The sequence below is a fragment of the Heterocephalus glaber genome, unplaced genomic scaffold (genome assembly GCF_053883595.1).
Source record: "Heterocephalus glaber isolate CG9 unplaced genomic scaffold, H.glaber_assembly_v1.0 deba00001613, whole genome shotgun sequence".
Lineage (NCBI taxonomy): Eukaryota > Metazoa > Chordata > Mammalia > Rodentia > Bathyergidae > Heterocephalus > Heterocephalus glaber.
In genome coordinates, this window is record NW_028258384.1 from 8,929,419 (window position 1) to 8,953,387 (window position 23,969).

Genomic DNA, 23,969 nt, shown 5'->3' on the forward strand with positions numbered 1-23,969 from the left:
CCACAGTAAGTATAGACCATTTCTAAATTTGCTGTTTCTTAAGTAACTTACAATATTTATTATATTATAAAATTAAATTAATTCTAAATTTAATAAATATTAGAGAAACTATTGACTGTTGGCCAATTGTAGGAGTAGGTGGGTAAAAAAGTACCTATGATGTAATTCTTGGTCTGTGGAAAAGTATTCAGAGAATGGTAAATAACTACAATGTAATATATATGAAGGAATTTCCTCAAAGATAAATATGGACAAATAATTTGAGATCAGAACTATGAAAATGTTAGTCTTAATTGAAAGTGAAGAATTTCTACTTTTTAAAAAATGTTTTGTTTCATTGGTACATGTTTTCAGTTCATCTGGTTTCCAATCATATTGAGGAATGGTTATATGTACATGTTACAGCTTGTTTTTTTTTTTAATCCCATTCACCTTCCCTCCCCTACATCCTTGCTCCTTCAATTCCCCTACCCCATTTTAATTCTTGTTGTTATTATTAATATTAGCTCATGTTATGAAATATAGTTTACATTGATTGAGGTTATTAGGTTCCCGTGCATTGCATATCTTAATTTTATTTCAGCTTCTCCTTCTCACTCCTCATGCTTTTTCCCTTGGACCACTTCTTTATTGAAAGAGATCCATCTTCTTGTTCTTTTCTATTCAACCTTTATTATTCTCTTTCTTTGTACTTTGCTCAAATGAGAGATACCATGTGGTATTTAAGGTTCTGTGTCTTCTTTATTTCCCTTGAATTTTACTTTTCAGGAGCATCTATTTTCTAATAAATGTTTCAAATCTATCATTCTTTACAGCAGAGTAGTATTCCACTATATATGGATACCACATTTTCTTTATCCAATCATCTGTTGATGGGTATACAGACTCTTTCCAGAGTTTAAATATTATGAGTTGTGTTGCTATAAACTTTTCTATGTATCACTGTAGTATGATGTCTTAAGCTCCTTACGAAAGATACCTAGCAGGGGGATCACTGTGTCATATGGAATTTCTAATTTCAGTTCTTTGAGAAATGTCCATACTGATTTCCATAAAAATTGTACCAGTTTACATTCCCACCACCAATAAAAGAGAGTTTCTTCTTCACCACAGCAACACCACCATTTGTTATTGTTTTATTTCTTAATGATTGCCATTCTTTCTGGAGTAAAATGGAACCTTAGCGTTGTTTTATTTTGCATTTCTCTGGTGGTCAGAGATGTTGAGCATTTTTTTTCATATATTTGTTGACTATTTGTATTTCTTCCTCTGTGAAGTATCTATTAATTTCTCTTGTCCATTTCTTGACTAAACTATTAATTTTAGGTGATTTAATTTTTTTATTTCTTTGATTTTTCTAGATAGTAGTCCTCAGTTTGAGGAATAGCTGGAAAAATTATTTTCCCATTCTGTATGTTGTGTCTTCACTCTACTTCTTGATTCTTTGGCTGTACAGAATTTTTTTACTTTAATATAATCCCATTTGTTTATTCTTGGTGTTATTTCTTGTGCAATTCAGATTCTATTTAGAAAATCTTTTTCAATACCTATGTCTTTGTGAGTATTTTATCTATTATATCTTCTAATAGATTTAATGCTTCTGTTTTAAGGTTTAGATATTTGATCCATTTTGATTTTAATTTAGTATATGGTAAGAGATAAGGGTCCAGTTTCAATCTTCTGTATGAAGATAACCAATTTTCCCAGCACCGATTGTTGAATAGGCTATCTTTCCTCCAACATATGCTTTTAGCTCCTTTGTTGAAGATCAAATAGCTGAATGTATCTGTATCCTCATTTCTGTTCCATTGAACCATGTGTCTGTTTTTGTACCAGTACCATGACATTTTTATCACTACTGTTTTGTAGTACAGCTTGAAGTAAGATATTGTTATCCCTCCTGCATTGCTCTTGTTGCTCACAACTGCTTTTGCTATTCTTGGTCTCTTCTGGTTCCATACTACTTTTAGGATTGTTTTTTCTAGATCTGTAAATTATGTTGTTGGTACTTTGATTGGGACTGCATTTAATCTTTATAAGAATTTTGGGAGTATGCTATTTTGACTATATTGATCTGACTGTAGAGGAGCAAAGCACATCTTTCCATTCTCTGATATCCATTTCAATCTCCTTTATCAGAGTACTGTAGTTTTCTTTGTAGATGTCTTCCACTTCCTTGGTTAGCTTAATTCCTAAGTATTTCCTTTTTCTTGAAGCTTCTGTGAAAGGTATTATTTTCATAGTTTCCTTTTCATCGTTTTCATTGTTGGTGTACACATATGCTAATGATTTTTATGTGTTGATCTTGTGTTCCATTACCTAAGTGAAGTTCATTATTAATTCTAAGTGTTTTTTTGTGGAGGTCTTTGGGTCTTCTACATAGAGTAACATGTCATCAGCAAATAAGAGGCTTTTTCTTTGCTGCTCACCACTGCACCAATTCCATTGGTATCTGGGAGGGCCTCTGGCTGTTGCTTGCCCACCTGTGTAGCTCTTTTCCGGGCTGGCCTTTGGTTGTGGCCTTTGGCTGGTGCTCAAGCTTCTGGTGTCTGGGTGGGGCCCTGGCTTGGACCTGCTTGCACCTGCTCATCTCTGTTCCATGCAGGCCTATGGCTGGGATCTGAGCTCACTTATTGATGGAACTTGGGCAGGCCTCTTGCACAAGCCTCTGTTGCTTGTGCATCTGTGCAGCTCTTTTCAGGGCGAGGTCCTGGCTGGGATTTTTGCCCCTCCCAGCTCTGGTCCATGTGGGCTTCTTGCTGGGATCCAAAAAATTAATTCTGGTTATAACAACATCCACAGATTCAATCTTACAACATTTCTATATGATAGTCCTTGCACTTACTCTTCCCCACTTTGTCTATTCCCTATGAACACTATGAGAGTTTACTGTTTGCTGTTGTTCTTCAATGGTATATATGGTTTAGGATTGAAGGTGAAAGTTGATTAGATGAGAACAGTTAGACACTAAGTGGAAGGTTTAAGGAGGGTATAGTTGTAGACGAGAAGAAAAGTTTGGTGTGGTGTTGATTCTATTGAAATACTTTTAGTTGAATTGAAGTGTTAGTTTTGAAAGTTTTCAGAAGTTATTTTGTACCAGCAAGGGCAAGATATGGGAGAAAGGAGGTTTATTTTGTGATTGAAAAAATCTAGGTGCTGATATGGAGGAGAATATTCAAGGCAAGATTTGGAAGAGCCAGTGGGTTAGGATGGGGAGGATTGAGGAATAATACCAGAGAAGATACGAGTGATTGTGAGGAATCTAAGTATGAGGAATTTAAAAACTTGGGAGGAGGAGTTTATGTGTATGGAAAAAGAATAAGAAAATATTTTCAAAATATTCCCCCAGTGTTTTGAGGTGAAGAAATTAGATAGGGAGCTGAGACAAGGGAGAGAACTTTAAGTACTTATTAAATCAAAGTAGATGAAAGGACAAATACACAAAATAACAACCTAATAAACCTAATAAAGGAAAACATAGAACATAACATAACCCAGCATTAATAAGTAAATCAAAAAACATGAAAAACTTACACCTATAAGATGTCCAGTGGTAACACAGATTAAATATTCCAATCAACATTGCATATGTGTTTACCACATAGCTTCTCTGCCACAGCGTTTGAGTGCTCACAACACAAGAGCTCCTCTGATTCCCCCACCTCAAGGTTGAAGCTAACTCAGACTCAGGACTTATTTCTATCAGGTGGCAGGCATTCTTCCAGAGTCTGATCCAGTCTGAGTTATTGGGTTAAGAACTATTGTTGTCCCTCTTCCTGGGTGTGATGGTGGATTCGGCTGACAGGTTTACTGGCATGAAACTGTCCACTGAATAGGATTTTTCTTATGCAACCAAATCAGCTACAGCACTAACAAGCTAAACCATTACTGTGGTATCTATCAGGGATAGCTGAGAAATAACAACATGAGACCCTGTTTTGGATCTCCCTTGGGCCGAATGAAATCCATGGTTACAGTGTAAGCATCTCAACAACCTAAGTCTTGACCCACAGTTATAATGTCTTTCACTTTCTTGGTTAGGTTTATTCCTAGATATTTCATATTTCTTGAAGCTACTTTGAATGGTATTGTTTTCATAATTCCTTTTCTCATCCATTCATTGTTGGTGTACACAAATCTAATGATTTTTGTGGGTTGACCTCATATCTTTCCACATTGGTGAAGTTTGTTATTAATTCTAAGAGTTTTCTGGTGGAGTTCTGTGGGTCCCCTATGCAGAATAATATGCAATCTGCAAATAATGATAATTTGAGTCCTTCATTTCCTATATGTATCCCTTTTCTTTCTTTATTTTGCTTAGTTGCTCTGGATAAGGTTTCAAGTGTTATGTTGAATAGAAGAGGTGATAGTGCACATCCTTAGTTTGCTCCTCATTTTGAGAGGAATGCTTTTAGTTCTTTCCCATTTAGTTTGATGTTAGCTATTGGTTTGTCATATATAGCTTTTATCATATGCAGGTATATATCAATTATATATCAATTTTCTTCAGAGTTTTGGTCAAGAAAAGTGTTGAATTTTGTTCAAAGGTTGATATGAGCATGTTTTTTGACATTGCTTCTTTTTATGTGAGGTATTACATTTATTCACTTACATATGTTGAATCATCCTTGCATCTCTGGGATGAAATCTACTTTTTATGATATATGAACATTTTGATGATGTGCTGCATTCTGCAAAGAGCTTAAGACATCACAGTACAGTGATACATGCATACCAATATTTATAGTAGCACAATTCATAATAGCTAAATCCTAGAAATAGCCTGTATACCAATCAACAGGAGAGTAGTAAAGAAAGTGTGGTATCTGTATATAAAATGGAATATTACTCTGCTACAAAGAATCACAGATTTATTACATCTTTAGAAAAATCGATGCACCAGGAATATATAATATTAACTGAAATAAATCAGACACACAAACTTAAATTTTGTATGGTATCTCCCATTTGAGTGAGGTAAAATGCAAACAAAGAGAATAATAAAAAATAATTAGAAATAGACAAAGAGATGTTTCCTTTGCAACAGGGAAGTGGTCCAAAGCAAAAAGCACCAGGAATGTAGAGGACAGGAAAGAGAAATAAGTAGAATAAAGATATTCTATATATAGGATCCCAATAACCTGAATTAATGAAAACATTATATGCAATAACATGACCTAAGATTACTAACATCAATGAGAATGAAATATGGGATAAGGGAATTAGAGGAGGAGTGAGGGAGGGGGAGGAAGGGGAAAGGGATTTAACAAAAGAAACAAACTGTGGTATGTACATGTACCCACTCTCCAAGATGATTGTAAACTGCGTGAACTGGAAACACATGCTAATAAAATTTAAAAAGACAATGAAGGCAATAAAGCCAAAGTTGGATACAGTGAATACATTGAGCAAGACAAGTAGCTAAACAAAAAGGGAAAAATAGAAGAATTGGCAACAGAAAAACGTAATGACAGAAATAAGTCAATATCTTTCTGTAATAATTCTTAATGGAAATGGTCTCAACTCCAAATAAAAAGACACAGGTTGGAAGATTGTATTAAAAACCAAATACAATTATCTGTTTCATTCAAAAGATTCATCTAATCTAGAAATTAATCCATACATTAAAAATCAAAGAATGGAAAACCATATTTCTTGCACTAAGACTGCAAAAGTATGCAGAGATAGTAATTCTATTCTCAAAGGAAATTTTAAAATGAAAATTATCATAAAAGACAAAAAAGGTTAGTATGCATCAGTTAAGAGAACAATTTTTAACAAGTATAGATAGCAACTGTAAATGTACATGTGACAAATACTTCTGCATCTAACTTCATAAAACAAGCACCTCTACATATAGAAGATAAGATGAACTGTAGCATAATCATGGAGGGAGAGCTCAGTACCTCACTATCAAAAATAGATCAATTAAATAAAAATTTATTTAAAATATCAGAATTGGAACACAATTTTAAACAAATGGTCTTAGTAAGTATCCACAGTGTTCCATTGTACCACAGCAAAATTCACATACATCTCAGCAGCATATAGAACTTTCTTCAAAGGTAACCACATACAATCCCATAAACCTTGCTTAAATAAATACAAAAAAATTCCATATATATTATTAGATAATAATGGAATAAACTACAAATCAATCACAAAGGAAAACAGAAATTTTACTAGCACATAGAGATTGAATAATAACATCTTGAATAATCACTGAGTCACAGGAGAAATCAATGAAGGTTTAAATAGATCTTCAAAAGACATGACAATGCCAGTAAAAAATAAAAGAACTTATGTGACATAACAAAAGCAGTTATAAAAGGGAAGATTTTTTTACTTTGAATGCTCACATTAGAAAAACAGAATAGGCACAAATTAATGTAACAATGTACATTTTTGTCATAGAAGAAGAAAATCCAAATCAAAATCAAGTACAAGAAAGAAATTATAGAAAGTAAAATAAAAAGAATCAAAGAGCTGATTCTTCAAAAGCAAACATTATAGAAGTATAGACAAACCCTTAGCCAAACTTACCAAAAGAAAGAGAAGACATATAAATGCAGTCAGAAATGAAAAGTTTACAGCCACAACAGACATTGCCAAGATCAAGAAGAATATCAGTAGCTATTTTGAAAACCTATACTCCAAGAAATTGCAAAATCTAGAAGAAATGGAAGACACATATGAATTACAAAATCTGCATCAGTATGATATAAAAACTCTGAAAAATCCAGTAACAACAATGGAATTATGGTAGTAATAAAAAAGATCTATCATCTGAGAAAAGCTCACAACCCAATGGAATCACTGAATTCTATAACAATTTCAGTGAAGATCTAACACGTCTCAAATCTGTTAATAAAATTGAAAGGGAAGGAGTACTCTCAAATTCATTCCCAAAAGATAGCATTACCTGGATTCCAAAAAACAGACAAGGGCTCAATTTACAAACAAAACTACTGGACAATTATTTTAGTGAACATAGATGCAAAAATATTTTACAAGATGCCGGCAAAGAGAATGCAACAAATAATTAAGTATATCACACATCTTGACCATGTAGGCTTTATTGCAGGGATCAAAGACAGCTCAACATAGCCAAATGAATAAGTGTAATATTCTATTTAAACAGAAAGAAGGACAAAAATCACATAATTATCTCAATAGGTGTACAAAGTCACTTTTTTTTGTTTTGGTACCAGAGATCGAACTCAGGTCCTTGCACTTGCACAGCAGGCAGAGAAACCACTGAACTAAATCCCCGGCCCATAAAATCACTTTTTAAAATGAAACATTTATTCATGATTAAAAGTATAAACTGAAGAAAACAGGCAAGGAAAACACCTGATCTCAATCTAAAAGAAGCTATTTGTGATAAAACTGCAGCCACCAAAATGTTAAGTGAGGAAAAACTGAAAGCTTTTCTGGTAAAATTAAGCACATGACAAGGACCTCCACTATGACTACTCCTCTTCCATATAGTAATAAAAAATCTAGACTAAGTAGTCAAGCAAAAGACATAAATTAAATGTACAAATAGAATAGGACACAAAGGAAAGGTAAGATATTCTTATTTGCAGAAGACATGATCCTACATATAAAGATTCAAAAATTCACCAAGGACAGTTAGCAAGTTAGCAAACATAAACAAATTCAGCAATATAGCAAGACAGTCAGTAGATAAAAATCAGTAGTCTTATACACCAACAATGAAACCACTGCAAAAGAATTTAGAAAAACAATACCATTCACGATACTTGCAAAAAATTAAGAAGTGCAAGAACACTGTAATGAAAATTCTAGAACTCTGGAAAAAGGAAATTTAAAAATCTGAAAACAGAGATTTTCCCTTTTTTCTAGATAGCTAAAACAAATATTGTGTGAATGGCTGCATTATCAAAACCACTTTATATATTTAATCTTATCCCATAAAGATACCAACACCATTCCTCACAGAACTACATGAACACAATGCTAAAATGTATACAGAACCTGAAAAGACACAAAATAACAAAAGCAATTTTGAACAATAACAAATCAGAAGGCATCACAAAGTCTGATTTAAACGTATTTTACAAAACTGCAATGGGAAAATCAACCTGGTACTGGCACAAGATCAGACATGTTGACGAATGGAACAAAATTGAATACATAGAAACAACCCCAGATGCATTATGCCACCTGATCTTTGACAAAGGAACAAAAACCATGTTGGCAAAAGGTAGCCTTTTCAATAAATGGAGCTGATAAAAATGTTTACATGCAAACAGAAGATTGAAAATAGAGCCATCTCTTGCCATGTACTAAAAGAAAATTAAATGGACCAAAGATGTGGATATTACACTTAATCTGCTGAAAAATAAATCAAGTAAAACTCTTGAAGATGTAGTCATAGGTAAAGACTTTTTTTTTTTTGGTACTGTGGATCTAATTCAGGACCTTGCTCTTGCGAGGCAGGCAGCGGAACCACTGAGCTAAATCCCTGGCCTGGCAAGGACTTTTTCTTTCTGGTAAAGACTTTTAAAACAGAATCCCAACTGTATGGGAAATATCATTAGGAAAAATAAATAGGATTATATAAAATCAAAGCTCTTGTGACCAGCAGAGGAACCAACCAGTAGAGTGAGGAAGCAATCCACAGGATTGGAAAAAATTGGCAATTACACTTTTGACAAGTAACTAATATCTAGAACATATAATAAAAATTTCCTACCATTGTAAAAGTTCAAACCAAAATTGGATAATTAAATAAACAATGAACAAGTCTGAACAAGTCCAAATGGTCAATAAATACATGAAAAATGTTTAACATCTTTGGTTATAAAAATTGTAATTTAAAACAATGATGAGATTCTATCTTACTCCAGAAAGAATGAGTATTAGCAAGAAATCAAATAATAAAAAATTCTGGTCAGACTGAAGGAAGAAAGAAATTGTTTTTACTTGTTAAAACATTTTTTAAGTTTTTTAATATTTTTGGTGCGAATGTGAATTAGATAAACTAGTACAACCACAATGGAAATTAGTATGAATTCTTTAGAAAAAAGTAAAATGAAAATTCCATTTGATCTATTTATATTTCTTAAGATTCTTCCATAAAAATTTAGACATCATACGACATTGATACGTGCATGCCCATTTTTATAGCAATACAACTCAACAGCTAAATCTTGAAATTGATGTATAAGTTCATCAGCAGATAAATGTATTCCAAATATGTACCAATGAAGAGACATTAATTTGAGTAATTTGTAGGAAAATAAATGGACTTTTTGAGCATAATTTTAGGGGAATTTCTTCAGACACATAAGCAAAAATATCACATAAATTCTCTTATATTAAAAGCATAACATATTAATAATTTAAACATCAAAATAAAAGATAGATATCACAAAATAGGAAGCTACTTTCCTTATGAATCAGAAGGAAAATTAGAGATGGATAAAGGAGGTTTATGGAAGTACAAGAGCAATAAAAAATTAATGTGTTATGTACATATACTATCACACCATATTGAATGCTATCATGTACAGGAAACATGCACTATCAAACATAGTGAAAAAATCCTAAAAATAATAAGATGTTCTCACACTAGAAAAAGCATTTGAATCAGACAAAGGGCTATTATCTAGAATATATAAAGAACTCAAAAAAATCAGACATCTAAATATAAAGACCCAATTAAAAAAATGGGCATCTGAAATGAACAGATATTTCTCAAAGAAGTAAAAGCAGGAAATAAATATATGAAAAAATGTTCAATATCACTGGTCATTTGAGAGATGCAGATTAAAACAACACTGATATTCCACCTCACCCAGAAAGAATGGCTGCTATCAAGAAATCAACCAATAACAAATGCTGGCAGGGTTGTGGGGAGAAAGAAACTCTTCTCCATCATTGGTGGGAGTGCAGGCTGATGGAACCACTGTGGAAATCAATATGGAGATATTTCAAACAACTAGGATTAGAGGTCCCATTTGATCCAGCTATTCTCCTGCCAAGTATCTTCCCAAAAGAATTAAAAGAATCATACCACAGCGATATATGCACATCCATGTTTATAGTGGCACAGTTTGTAATAGCTAAAACTTGGAAACTGCCCAATTGCCCATCAGCTGGAGACTGGATAAATAAAATGTGGTTTTTAAAAATAAAGTGGAGTACTACTCAGCCATAAAGAATGAGAAACTAGAGACATTTATAGCTAAATGGATGCACATTGAGGCCATATTATTAAGTGAAATAAATAGCACACACATATGTAAATACCAAATAGTTTCTCTGTGTGAGAAATTAAAAGTGTAAATAAGGATTAAAATGTATAATTGATAGTGTGAAATCAGAAGAAAAGGTCAAAAAGGGTAGGGGAAGTGGGAGGGGTATGGGAAAAGAAAAATATGAGAAAAAGAAAAATGGAAAGAAAGACTGTAAAAAGGGAGGGGTAGAGGGGTTGAAGGGAGGGCAGAGCAATGGGGAAAACATAAGAAACAAGATACATCATGTAAAAGTACAAGTTCCCAATGATGAATGTAACTGTATTGTATACCTAAAATGTACCAATAAACTTAATGAAAAAAAGAATATGCATTTACATATTATAGAAACCTCAAATTTAACAGACTGAGAAAGATTCAAGTGTCCTTGAAACTGAACTAAAGAAAGAATCTAGAAGAAACAAGACCACTTTCCAAACTGCAAATGCAAATTAGGCTGCCATGATGTCAAAGTAACAAAAAGAGTGGAAGCAAGCTAACAGAAAGTTTCTGCTGCTCTTACATGAGCATCCTCTCCCTTTCTCACAATGTAAAGAAGAGCATTTAAATATGCATTCTGAAGATAACATGGGCAAAAGCAATCCATGCTCTTTATTAGTCAGCTAATTCTTTCAGTAATCCAGTTTGCTTTATATATAGAAGCAGTCACTATCTGTAAATAAAATTGTAAGCTAGGCCTTAAAAAACATTTGGAGTGATGAATATATTTATTCACTTGATTTAGTGATTCCACATTGTGTTCATGAATAATATCTTCATTTTTACCACACAAACATATAATATAACATTTCAATTTATTAGTAATAAATTTCACGACAAAGATAAAAAAATTAAAAATTTAAATTTAAATTATGTCATGCACATTTCTGTAGTTGGGACAAGATACATAAAATCTATAACTTGAGGAGATGTTAAACTATTTGCACTGTTGCGGAGGGATTATTCCACAGTTTTATAGATCCAAGGCAAAACTTGTATGACAGTAGGTTAAGCAGAAGAAATCTGCTCAAGCCATGGCAGCCAGGAGGCAGAGATATCAAGGGGAGAGAGAGAGAGAGAGAGAGAGAGAGAGAGAGAGAGAGAGAGAGAGAGTTGTTAAATGCACGCATCTAGTGACTCACTTCTTCCTATTTGACTTCTCATCCTAACAGCATATTCAACAGTTAACTTACCAAAAGATTAATTCATTGGTGAATGTAGCATTCCATGATTCAGTAACCTTCAAAAGGTTCAACTCTGAACACATGACACTTTGGGAGAAATTTAAATTTTAAAGCACAAAATTCCACCTGTTACCCCCTGAATGCTCATGTTTATCTCATTGTGCCTGAAATGCTTTGAAGCCATTTTCCTATTGTCCTGAATAAAGCACTTAGCTTCTTTTAATACTAAACTTCTCTGAAATCATATTCTCTGTGGGCACAATTTTGCAAGTGCTTCATTTCTGATGAAACTGCAAACATTTCACATTGCTTTTTCCCTCATGTCCAACTGTCAATTGAATCTTTCCAGCAGATGCTAGCATCATCCTTGTGATTCTGATTTTACTAGCATGCTGAATACAAAAGTTGTGGATCAGTAACTTTTCCACTGAGATTTCAAAGCAAACAATGTGTGCCCAGAAAAGAAGGCCCTCGGAAGTCAGTGCATAAAGGTTTGAGCATAAAGCCAAATGGCCACTACAGACCGCAGAAGTTGTGGGTGCAAGGAATGTGGAACATATTCTGAGAAAGCTTCAGTGCATGAGTTGATCCAGTCTGAGAGAGATGTATTGGGTGTAAAGTGGTTATTAAGATTCATTGTCTGCATTTGATAAGCTTGGGAGCTACCTATTAAAATAGTAAAGCACTCTTCTCTGGAGCTACTCCCTTGTTCAGCTTCCTGGCTACCATAAACTTAGCAATTTTTCTTCTCATTCTTCCTCCACAATGTTTCTGCCTTGATGTAACTCACCCTGGACTGAATCATCTAAGTTATGAACCTAATTAACCTTCTGTTCCTTTAAGTTGTGTGTGTTGGGTGTTGCGTCTCAGTAATAGAAAAGTTGACGAATATATTCTCATTTCTAGCTAAACCCTGACGAAACTAGATTTTATTGTCTTCATTTTTATCATTATTCTGGTCTTTTGATGACTGACCAGTATTTCTCATCATGTGCTGCTTACAACATTCTAGGGCTTTATTGGCTCGTATCTTAAACCTTTAAAAACCACTCCTGTAAACAAATTCCAAATAATTCTGAACCATAAGAAAATGCATAATAATAGCAACAGCATCACTTTCAGTATTAATTTTCTGTGAGTCAATTTCCTTTCCCTTATTTTATCTTATGTTTTGGAGCATTCTTTTCATGGTTGACTTTTTCCAAAGAAGAAATAGCATGCATGAAAAGAAAAAACGGAAAGCTGCCAAACCCATAGTAGCCAGAAACAGAAGACAGCACGAAAACATGCCTTTAATGACCTACCTTCTCCATTTTAGTCCTGACTTCTAACAGTGCATTTGCTAATATACTCATCAATTAATCTATCTACTGATTTATGCCTTATCAAATATCCCCATCTCTGAACTCAAGGGACATTTTATGTATTTACATAATATAAATTATATCAGGTTTTTGTCAGAATTCAATGAAATGAAATGACAAATCAGCACAAGAAGTAGAGAAGAAAGTACACAAACATATGGAATTTAAATAGCATACTCTCATGTGGCCAATAGGTAATGGAAGAAATTAAGTAAAATAACAGTTTTTAAACAAATATAAATGGCAATACAACATATAAAATTCTCTGGAATACAGAAAAAATATTGTAAATGGGGAAGATTACAGCAATAAATACAAATAGAAAATAGAAAGCCATCAAAAAACAACCTAAAAATTTATCTTGACATAAACAATAGGAACAAAACAAATGCAAAAGTAGAAGTAAAGAAATAATAGGGAAATAATATAGCAGAAATAAACTGAAAACTTAAAAAATATGAATAGTAAATGAAACACTGCATTTTGAACACAAAAATGGGAAATATTTAGACGAACCAAGAAAATAAGAGAGACAAGGCAAAGAAATAAAATTATACTTGAGAAAGGAGACATTATGTACGATAACAGAGAAACACACTTTGAAATAATACACTACTGTGAGCAATTATATGATAAAATGTAGGAAACAAAAAAATGTATAAATTACTGAATTCACACTAACAGCTAAAATTTAATGAAGAACAACTCCAACATCCAAATGAAGAAATGTGTCATAAAATTGAAGCATGAATTAGAAGAGCTCTATCTAGATAAAAATTCCAAGACTTGATAGTTTTTCTGCTGAAATGTGCATATTATTAAATGAATAAATTATTCCAATCTTTCTTAAATTATTCCAAACAATTACAATGAATAAAACTATACTAAATTCTTTTTATTAGTATACCATTACTGTGATACTCTGTTAACTAAAACAAAGATACAACAAAAAGAAAACAAAACTATAGATCCATATCTATGCTGAAAATAAAAGCAAAAATTATCAGGCAAATTCTCTCTAAATTCAACAGTGCAGCACATCAAAAAAATTTTGCACCATATTCAATTGGAAATTATCCTAAGAATTCAAATACTGTTCAAATATACAAATAAATAAATTTGTAACAGCGCATTCAATAGACTGAAGGAGAACAAACACATGATTATGTGAACAGATGCACAAAAAGCATTCAATAAGATTCAAAATTCCTACATGACAAAAATTCTCAAAGAATTAGGTAGAGAGGGAACAAACATCAAATTACTAATGGCAATGTGTGAAAAACCCATAATTGTATTCAATGAGGAAAAGCATTATTTCTACTTAATTTTTCTTTTCTTTTTTGGTACCGGGGATTGAACTTGGGTCTTTGTGCTTGCACAGCAGGCGGCGAAACAACTGAGCTAAATCCCCGGGCCATTTCTACTTAATTTAGTACTGAAAATATTTGCAGGACTAATTAGGCTAGAGAAGAAATAAAGTGCAATCACTTTGGAAAGGAAAGAGGTAAAATATGCATGTTTGCAGATGACACACTTTCACTACAGAGTCAAAAGTAAATACCCCATCCAAAAACTATTTAAGGCAACCATTGATGTTGAAACTGGAGTCAAACAGCACTTAGAAGCCGCACCAGGATATTCATGCAAACCAATAGGTCTCTGGCTCTACAGAAGCATATGAAATCACTAGATAGCAACTTGTGTGAGGAAGCAACCAGCAAAACCCCAGAAATATTAGTATGTAGAAAGATTTGGTAGATGTAAAAATGTAAATTTGGTAGATGTAAAATGAACCTGGCAATGAAGAAGTAGCAACTAAGTGAGGGAAGGGAGCTCTCATCCAATGGGGAAGCTAGAAAATGCCTCAGCATTCTCTTGAAAGTATTAACTTTGCTTCTGGTCAGATATTAGGGGTGGGAGTAATAACTCCCAGCATTTTTCTGAAGACTAAGACAGGTCAGGTTGGAGAACCATCTTCAAAGCCCATCACCACCACCTTTGCCTTAGTAGACTAACTAGGATAAGGCAGATTATGGGCATGTTCATCTGGCTGGGCAAACAAGTGAACTTTCAATTACAAAGATCCAGGGCACACATACAGAAAAATGGTTCCTATGCCCTGCACCTGGTACCAATTAGAAAGTCCTTTCTTTAATGCTTCTGGGGATAAATCAAGCAGGTTTTTGATAGGATGGCCTATATCTGATGCTAGCCCAAGAATGGGTGGTAAGAAGATATTAGCCTCTAACCTCATTGTCACTGTGATTTCCTGCTCAGTAGCCTGCTCTCACTCTGCAGAGCATACTTCTTTTCCTACATTTAATAAACATGAAACCTTGCTTCCTTTCCTTTTTGTATGTTGTCCAATTCTTTGGTCAGAACACCAAGGACCTTGAAAAATCCTCATAACCTGGTAACATTTTTGGCAAGACAGCCAGGAGGTAAAATCCTTTGGACACAATTTTGTTTTTCTCTGTTTCTGAAGTCTATGAACTCAAGCCAAAAAGGAGCTCACTGGTTTATAATTTCTTTCCTTCTCTCACTACTTGGAAAGCCACAAGCCCTTTCTCATCCCTTCTCTCCTACGCAGGATTTTATCTCCAGAAAACTAAAATCTTTTAATTTTTCTCTGATATTGGTTAACTGGGAGAGGCAGGGAGTCTTCCTCTGAGATTCAAGGCAAACTCTTAGATGTGAGCTCCTGTAAAATTGAAAAGAAAGTTAAACACTTCCAACACAAAATGACAGAAGATAAACATTCCCATTATAAAAAGGATAGAAAGGAATGGGACCAAAGGAAGTTCAAAATCTGGCAGGACAAACATTTAATCCTGTTGTTCCATGTCCAGCATCTGAGGCAGTCTGTACCAAGATGTAAACTCCAAAGTGTTTGGGTGGTCCTACTCATCTATCACTGAAGATGGCTGTAGTTCCCATAGCTTCTCTCTTGGGCCAACTTTATTCACTCCTTGTAGCTTTCTTCAGATGATACAGGTTTCTGGCTTCTCCAACCTTCTGGGGACTTCATTGCACATTCAACTTCACAAGCACAGCTTCATACATTGCCCTCTGAGGAGCGCATTGCCGGGCCTTCCAAAAGTAGGGTGAAAGTACTTCTGAAAGGAGGGTGGAAGTCTTATGCATTCATCTAAAATAATTACTATGTGATTATTTTAATCATCATAATCAACATCTGTTGCCAGCTGGTGTAATATCCAGCCTTCCTTCTCTCTTGGCTGTAGGAATAGTGTGCCTGGGTTGTTGAGTGCTGTGAACCCAATCTGAAGGAACAACTTTCCTAGGCTGCCACCATCCTGACACATGGTGCTCTGGGGCTCTCTTCTCAAAGTAAGTCCTTCAACTTCACAATTTTGGGGATGTAAAGGCTGGGGTCCTGCTGGTTCTTCTGATGTCCTCATGCAATCTCTTCTATTGTCTCTTTCTGTAATATTTGGCTATTTTCTTGCCAGTTTTTTCAGCAACCAATTGTGTTCCATGTGTGCAGGCCACGAAACTTTACTGGAGCATTCTTTCAGGCTAAACTTTTAAATACATTCTGCTGTGCTCTTTCCTCTTGATTCTCAAGATAAATCTAGCTAAAATTCCCTAACAGTAACCATGCCACCATTTCAATATTAGACTGTCTTGAAGTTGTTTCTTCAAAATTAGTCATCTGCCCTTAATCTGAGTCTCAAAGTCTCTGGACATGAGTAGAATGCAGACAACTTTCTGCCAAGTCATAACACCCATAGTCTTGAGTACAACAGCCAATGCAGTCTTTCTTCCCAGCAGAAAACTCCTGAGCCTGGTCTTTACTGGCAGCATTTCTATCAGCATTCTGCTGTTCTATGCTTTGACAAGAATTTCCCATCAAGTACAATTTAAGATATTCTAGTTCTGATTTTTAAACTGAAATCTCCAAATCTTTCCAAACTCTTCCCACAAGCCAGCTCCAAAGGCTTCTGAACCACATGGTCAGGTACAGTCACAATAGTGACCCAACTGCTCTAGTCCCAATCTTAGTTACTTTTATCATTGAAGAGACAAATACTTTACACCCATAGTTAAAGGAGGAAAGAAAGTTTTATTGTAGCTCACAGTTTGTAGTAGTTTCAATTCATAGTTGGGTGGTTCCAAGGTAGGGTGGCATGGCAGAGGAGCATCACAGAGAAGGAAGAGTTCATGGCAGGCAGAAGGCAGCAGAGGACCAAAGCATCTAAGTAGCAAGCAGGAAGCAATGACAGCAGTCCTCTTCCATCCCTTATATTCTAGGTAGGCTACATACTCTTAGGACCAGTAGGCACTGACACTCATGATAGGCTTTCCCATTTTTCACACCCAGGCTATGCCAAACCAATTAGTGGACTAATTCAGTAATCATATACCCTAGATCTCCACATCACACACTCAATTCTAGAATCATTCACTCTAGATTCATCCACCTCTGAAAAGCCTTATCTCTTGGCACATGAGGCATTAGAAGAACATCTAGACATAAGCCATAACACCAACCAAAAACTATTTCCAATCAAAGAAGAGGTCTGTAAAGTCCTCCAGTCTTTCTTTGACAGATTTATGAAACACGACTTTCTGTGGCATTGACAATCTTCTTGCACTACTCTCATTCTCATTCTCCCTGTTATAAAAACTTCAGGAGAATGTAGGATAGAAAAAGACCTCCATCTCATTAATGAGTCTCTAATTCCAATCCACCCTCACTTGGCAGATATATATATATATATATATATATATATATATATATATATATATATATATAATCATCTCCCAAATTCCAAATTTCAGGGGACAAAAATTAGCTGTCAGGCTTAGAACTCAAAGAAGCTTTTTTCCTATTCGCCTCCATCCAGATTGTCAGTTGCTGTTTACTTTTGAATGAGAAAATACAATTTCAAAGGAAAAACAGCCATATACTTGGAAAGTACTCCCAAATGGTTTTAGAGATAGCCCTCATCCTTTTGCTTGCTCCCAGGAAAAGAGGTTAAGGAACCTAGAGCCTAAACAGGGAACTATCCTATGGTATGTAGATGATACTCTAATATGCCAACTTGAGAACTATACAAACATAATACTATCTGAATCCAGTTTTAAAGCTAAAAAGAAATACAAAGTCTCAAAGTAAATGCTTCATATATCTTTACAGGAAGACTAATACTTGGGATATATTTTGACATCTTGGAAAGGACAGCTGTCTAAAAACTAGATCAAGCCTATCTGTGATCCCAGGCTTCCTGCCACCAAACAACAGCCTTGTTTCTTTCTGGAAATGGCTGGCTTTAGACAGATCTGGATGTACAATTTTGGACTAATGTCAAAGCCTTTGTATGAAACTGTCAAAAGTTCTTTTTTTAAAAAAAGTTTATTTTATTGGTACATTTTAGGTATACAATAAAGTGACATTCATCATTGGAAATTTGCACCTTTACATAATCAATCTTAGTTCTTATTTTCCCCCTTCTCCTCCCCTCCCTGCAACCCCTTCATCCCTCCCTATTCACAAAGACTTTGTTTCCATTTTTTCATTTTCTCATATTAATTCCATTCCCTCCTTTACTTTCCCCTACCCCTCTCACTTCCCTTTACCCTTTGCCCCTTTTCTTCCTATTTCACATTATATATTATACCTTCAAAAGTTCTGAGTCTATGTCATTACAATGGGAAAAAGTGACTGACCATGCCTTTAGAGAAATAAAACATGGAAGACTGGTTAGTGCTCCGGTTGGGAACAGACCTTGCATCATCCGCATAGTGCTCATTTTAAGTGCATATAGAATGCAAGAGTTGTGGGTTCAGGAAGGCTTCCACCCTGATTTCAGAAGAAGGCCTGGAATGATAGGCAGTGTACCCCTGGGAAAGCAGTATGTGAAGCTGTGAGTATGCAGGAAAAGTGCAGTAGAGACTCCAGAAGGTTGGAGAAGCCCATAGCCTGGATCTTCTTAGGAAAGCTACAAAGAGTGTGAAAAGTGGGCCTATGAGAGAAGCCATGAGAGCTATGACTATCTATAGTGCCATAGAGGTGGATCCATCCAAGCCCTTTGGTATTCATAGCTTGCCAGATATTACCCAGGATCCTGGAAATGGAACTATGGGACTTAATATTTCCCCTTCTGGATTTTGGACTTGTTTTGGTCCCATTCCTTCCTATTCTCCTATTTGGAATGGGAAAGTTTATCTTGTGCCATTATGTATTGGAAGTGTTTAACTTTCTTTTTATTTTTACAGGGGCTCACAGCTAAGAGTTTACCTTAAATCTCAGAGGAGATTTTGGTCTTTGAATTTTCAGTAATGCTGAAGCTGTTATGACTTTCACAAAAACTAGAGATGGACTAAGTGCTTTTGTTATAGAGGGATTTGCATGCATTTTGGGGGGCCAGGAACAGATTGTTATGGGTTGTATTTAGATGTCCCCCCAAAGCTTCATGTACTCATGGGTGGAGCTTTTTGGGGAGGCTGGATTATGGATGTGTGGTTCTGGTTTAGGCTGTGTGATACTGGCATTAAGTGTGTTTGATAGCTAAATTGGTTTAGCATAATTCTGGGTGTGGATAATGAAACCCTTACCCTGCATGGGGGTGACACCATCCATCTTGGTTACCTTTCTCTCATTGCTGAGACAAAAATCCCAAAACCCAAAGTTAAAGGGTGAAAGGTTTATTTAGCTCACAGTTTATAGAGATTTCTGTCCATAGTTAGCTCCCTCCGAGGCAGGGTGATATGACAGAGTGGCATCCCAAAGGAGAAACAGTACATTGCACACAGAAGACAGCAAAAGCAACAAGCAACCTAACAATGTCTTTTTGCTCCTTTTATTTTATCCTGACTACTTAGGGCAGGTAGCATTCACACCCTTAATGCTAGTACCCTTGATCCTAACATTGCACCATAAATCAATCCCAGCATCACACACTCTAGATCCAGCCACCTCTGAACAACTTCACCTATGAACCTATGAGGCTTTGAGGGTCATCAAACACAATCCATAACACCACCCAAAAGGATTGTAGCCTTAAAAGGATAAAAGGGAAAGGGAAACTGCTGTTTCTTGCTGCTTCCTGCCTCCTGCTGGTTCTCCAATTGGCTTTTACTCCTCTTTGAGTTCTCTTTGCCATGCCTTGGAGCCAGCTCACTCTGTACTGAAACATCTACAAAGTTTAAGCCAAAATAAACTTTTCCTCCTTTAACTCATGGGTGTTGGGTATTTTGTTTGAGCAACAAGAAAAGTAACTGAGACACTGGGTATTTTAGCAGCCATACTGTTCTCTCCACCCAATTGTAATATACTTGAAGGCATCTGATCATAACACAGAGGCAAAAATTCTTCAGCTAGTCATGCCCACAGGAGTGCCTCTGAAACCAAGTAGAACACTGGCTGCCAAGAGAACAAGTAATGTTAGCAGTACATTAGGATTTTCAAGAAACTTAACTTAGTGACAGGCAAGAGAACAAATCAAAATAAGGCAATCAGCTTAAACACAAGTAAACAGAACCAACCTCCTAGACTCAGTGACAGAGGACAGGAGCTCAGACTTCTACAACTACTACAAGTCAAATTTCCTTCCCTTGTGAAAGCAGTGGAAAGAACACACTGGTCAAGTTCTGACTGTAGTATAAATAGACAGAAAAGATTATTCACCTTTGTGATTTGATATGCATGTGGTTATTGTCTGTCTTCTTTATTTCTATTTCTCCATTCATGTGATATACATATAGAAAGATAGATTGATTGATTGATAGGCAGATTAGAGATAGACAATAGAGATAGAGATGTAGTATTTGCATATGTCAAATGGAAAATAAGAATTAATTAGGGCCGGGGATTTAGCTCAGTGGTTTCACCACCTGCTGCGCAAGCGCAAGGACCAGAGTTCGATCCCCGGTACCAAAAAAACAACAACAAAAAAGAATTAATTATCATTTAGTTTAGTTTAGCATTTAGTGAGTTTAACCTTCAACAAACACTGTGTATAGAGGAATGAAACACATGTTTTCTGTCAGCATCTTTACTAGTTACAACCTTCTTATAGCTTCCCTCATACTTCAGTTATATTTCCCTCTTCTTTCTTTTGCCCACCCTTGGAAATTGCCTCTCAAATTTCCTCTCCACCCACCCTCCTCCATAGATATAAAAATAATGTCAAATGTCCTGTCTATTTTTTCTTTCATTTGCTGTTATCCTTTTTACCCTTCTGAGCTATTGTTTTCCTTTTCGTTTTATTTGTTCCATCATCTTCTACATGCCAATCTGCTTGTCATCAAGACTATATTATGAAGTCATTGGTTTAATTTTTTCTTTCTATTCCTCTTTTTTCTTTTCCTATTCTTCCTTTCACCTTCCTTCTCCTTGTTCCCCTTTCCATATGAATATTTTCTTCCTATTTCCCAATATTTATTATATATTTTGGTCCTCAGTTACCCTTTCAGTTCCTTACACCAGAGAAACAATGTGATATTTAAGCAATGTGTCTAATTTATTTCAATTAAGAGTATGGTCTCAGTGGGCTGAGGATGTAGCTCAGTGGTGCTGTGACTGCCTGGCAAGTGCAAGGTTATGAGTTCCATCCCCAGTACCACAAAATAGTAATAAAATAAAAAGCATGGTCTCAAGGTGTACCCATTTACTGAGGAATGTCTCAAGTTTATATTTCTTTGTGGCAGACCATATATAAAATATACCAATAAAATTAATTTTTATAAAAGACTACATTATGGGATTTCTTGGTTAGTGAAGAAAGGATGAAGTTGTTAAAACAATCTTAAATTGCATGAATGATATGTTGTTAGCTTAGCTGATACAAACAGTGGTGATACTTCTGCAGTAACCAGGACTGATCCTATTAAATTGAGTGTCATTAGTTTTACTATCATTGCTGTCTCAATGATCTGAATTGATTAAAAATGTTTCCTTTCATGGTCATTTTGGTATTGAGGAATAGCCAGAATTTACACAGTGCTATATCTGCTGAATAACATGGATGGGAATGCACAGTAACTTTTTACTTGACCAAAATTTCTGTAAACATTTCATCAATGAGGAGCAATTATAAAGTATGGTTAAATTTAAATTTAAAAAATATTACAGTAGAAGATATGTTGCTATCAATCCTCAAAATATTCAAAACTTGATTTGAACACACTTATCTCATCATTCTTAACAATGTCACATTTAGTGTGATAAGTTTTTTTTAAATTTAAACATTCAATGTATCTCTTTATCACCATTTTTATACACAATTCAGTACTAGTCAGCCATAAGGAAGCATAAATTTGAATCACAATCACTTGTCAGAATAAGGATGGATCTGGAAACCACAATATTGTATAAAAATAATCAAAAGGTCAAATGTCACATAGTTACTTTAACATGTGAAATGCAAAATATAAATAATATAAAATGTCAAATAAAAGATAGATGGTAGGAAACAGGGAGGTAGACCCTGCAGAGATTGGAATGGGATCTATGAAATGACAGAAAGGGGAGATTTGGGGTGAGAGGGAGTAAAAGTGATCAAGATGAGATATGTATATGTACAAAATAAAAGTAATTATTAATACATTGTATTTTATACTGCCAATATATACAAATAATGGTATATTTAGACAATGGACTATTATGTAGAAAAAAACATATCTTTTGCAGCAAAACGGAAGTAACTGAATGTCAGCATGTTAAGCAAAATAAACCAGAATCTGTTAGCAAATGTCATATGTTTTATCTCACATGTAGACTCTCAAAAAGAGAGAGGAAAAAAGTAAAATGGTGACTATTAAGGGAAGAGAAAATCTATTGTGAGAGGGGAGAAAGTAAAAGTGGGGATGAAATGTGAACATAATTAAGATGTTATATACATGTATGAATATCCCCCCCAAAATACCAATTTTTAACAAGACTATAGCCCAGTAGGGCAAACATTAAATCCTGTAGTTCTATGTGCACCTCCTAGAGCAACTTGTGGTGCCTTTCAAGGGACTTAGACCGTACTACTCCTATAGCCTTGCCAGTTGCAGCCCACATGGACTCTGTCTCAGGAGAGCTGCATTTGTTGCTCTTGTTTTTTCTAATAAGACATTCCACACTACTTGCAGCTCCAACTTTCTGGGGTCTCCTCTTTACCTTGGGCTTCATTATCACAGATTCAAGCTTGACACTCCCAGGGATTCCTGTCAGGGACTGTGACATGATCACATATTTTTTTCCTGGCCACCCAGACTGTTATGGTTTATATATGAATGTCCATCCAAAGCCTTGTGAACTAATTAGTTGAAATTGGAAAAGTAAGTGGCTCATGGGAGTATAATATTCACTAACAGATTAGTTCACTGATGAGTTTATAGCTACATATGATGTTCAGAGATGAAGCTTGGTCTGAGGAGGTGGGTCATGGGGAACATGGCCTGGATAGGTATATCTCCCTCCACCTCCCTTGACCCCTCTCTCTGCTTATTGGCATACCATGAGCTGTTCCTCCTCTGCCATATCCTACTTCCATGCCACCCTGCCTTGGAACCAGTTCACTATGGACTGAAAACTCTACAAACTCTGAGGCAAAATAGGACCCTCCTTCCTTAAGTTGTGGGTGTGGGTTATTATGTTCCAGCAATGAAGAAAGCAACTAAGACAGATTTTGGAAACAGAGAACTAGGGTTGTTGCTGTGGGTTGTGGCAAGAATTTGGAAGGGTTTGAAGATTCTTCCCCTTGAAACAGCTGTAGATTCTTTGAACCATGTTTGATGGAAGTTTCAAGTCACAAATGCAAAGACCAGAATATCAACAGTAATGTAAACAGTGAAGAAAATGCTCAAAAAGTTTCAGTTGGGAAGAAGGACTGAATTCGCAGTTGGGCTACAGGCCATGTTTGTTATGCTCTGGCAGAAAATTTGTCTGTACTTTACTCACTTCCAGAGACTTGCCAGGAAACTGAAATTAATTGTGGAGGAAAAATTAATCTGTCAGAGGAAATTGTAAGGCAGCCAAATATTCAGGCTGTGGCTTGTGAACTGTTAGAGACTTTTAGCCAGTCTACATTGCAAATTAAGAGCAAACACCCCAGGAAAATGATGTAAAAAGTTTTGAACTTGATCAGAAATGTAGTTCAAATGCTGGTAGGGTTGTGGGGAGAAAGGAATCCTTCTTCATT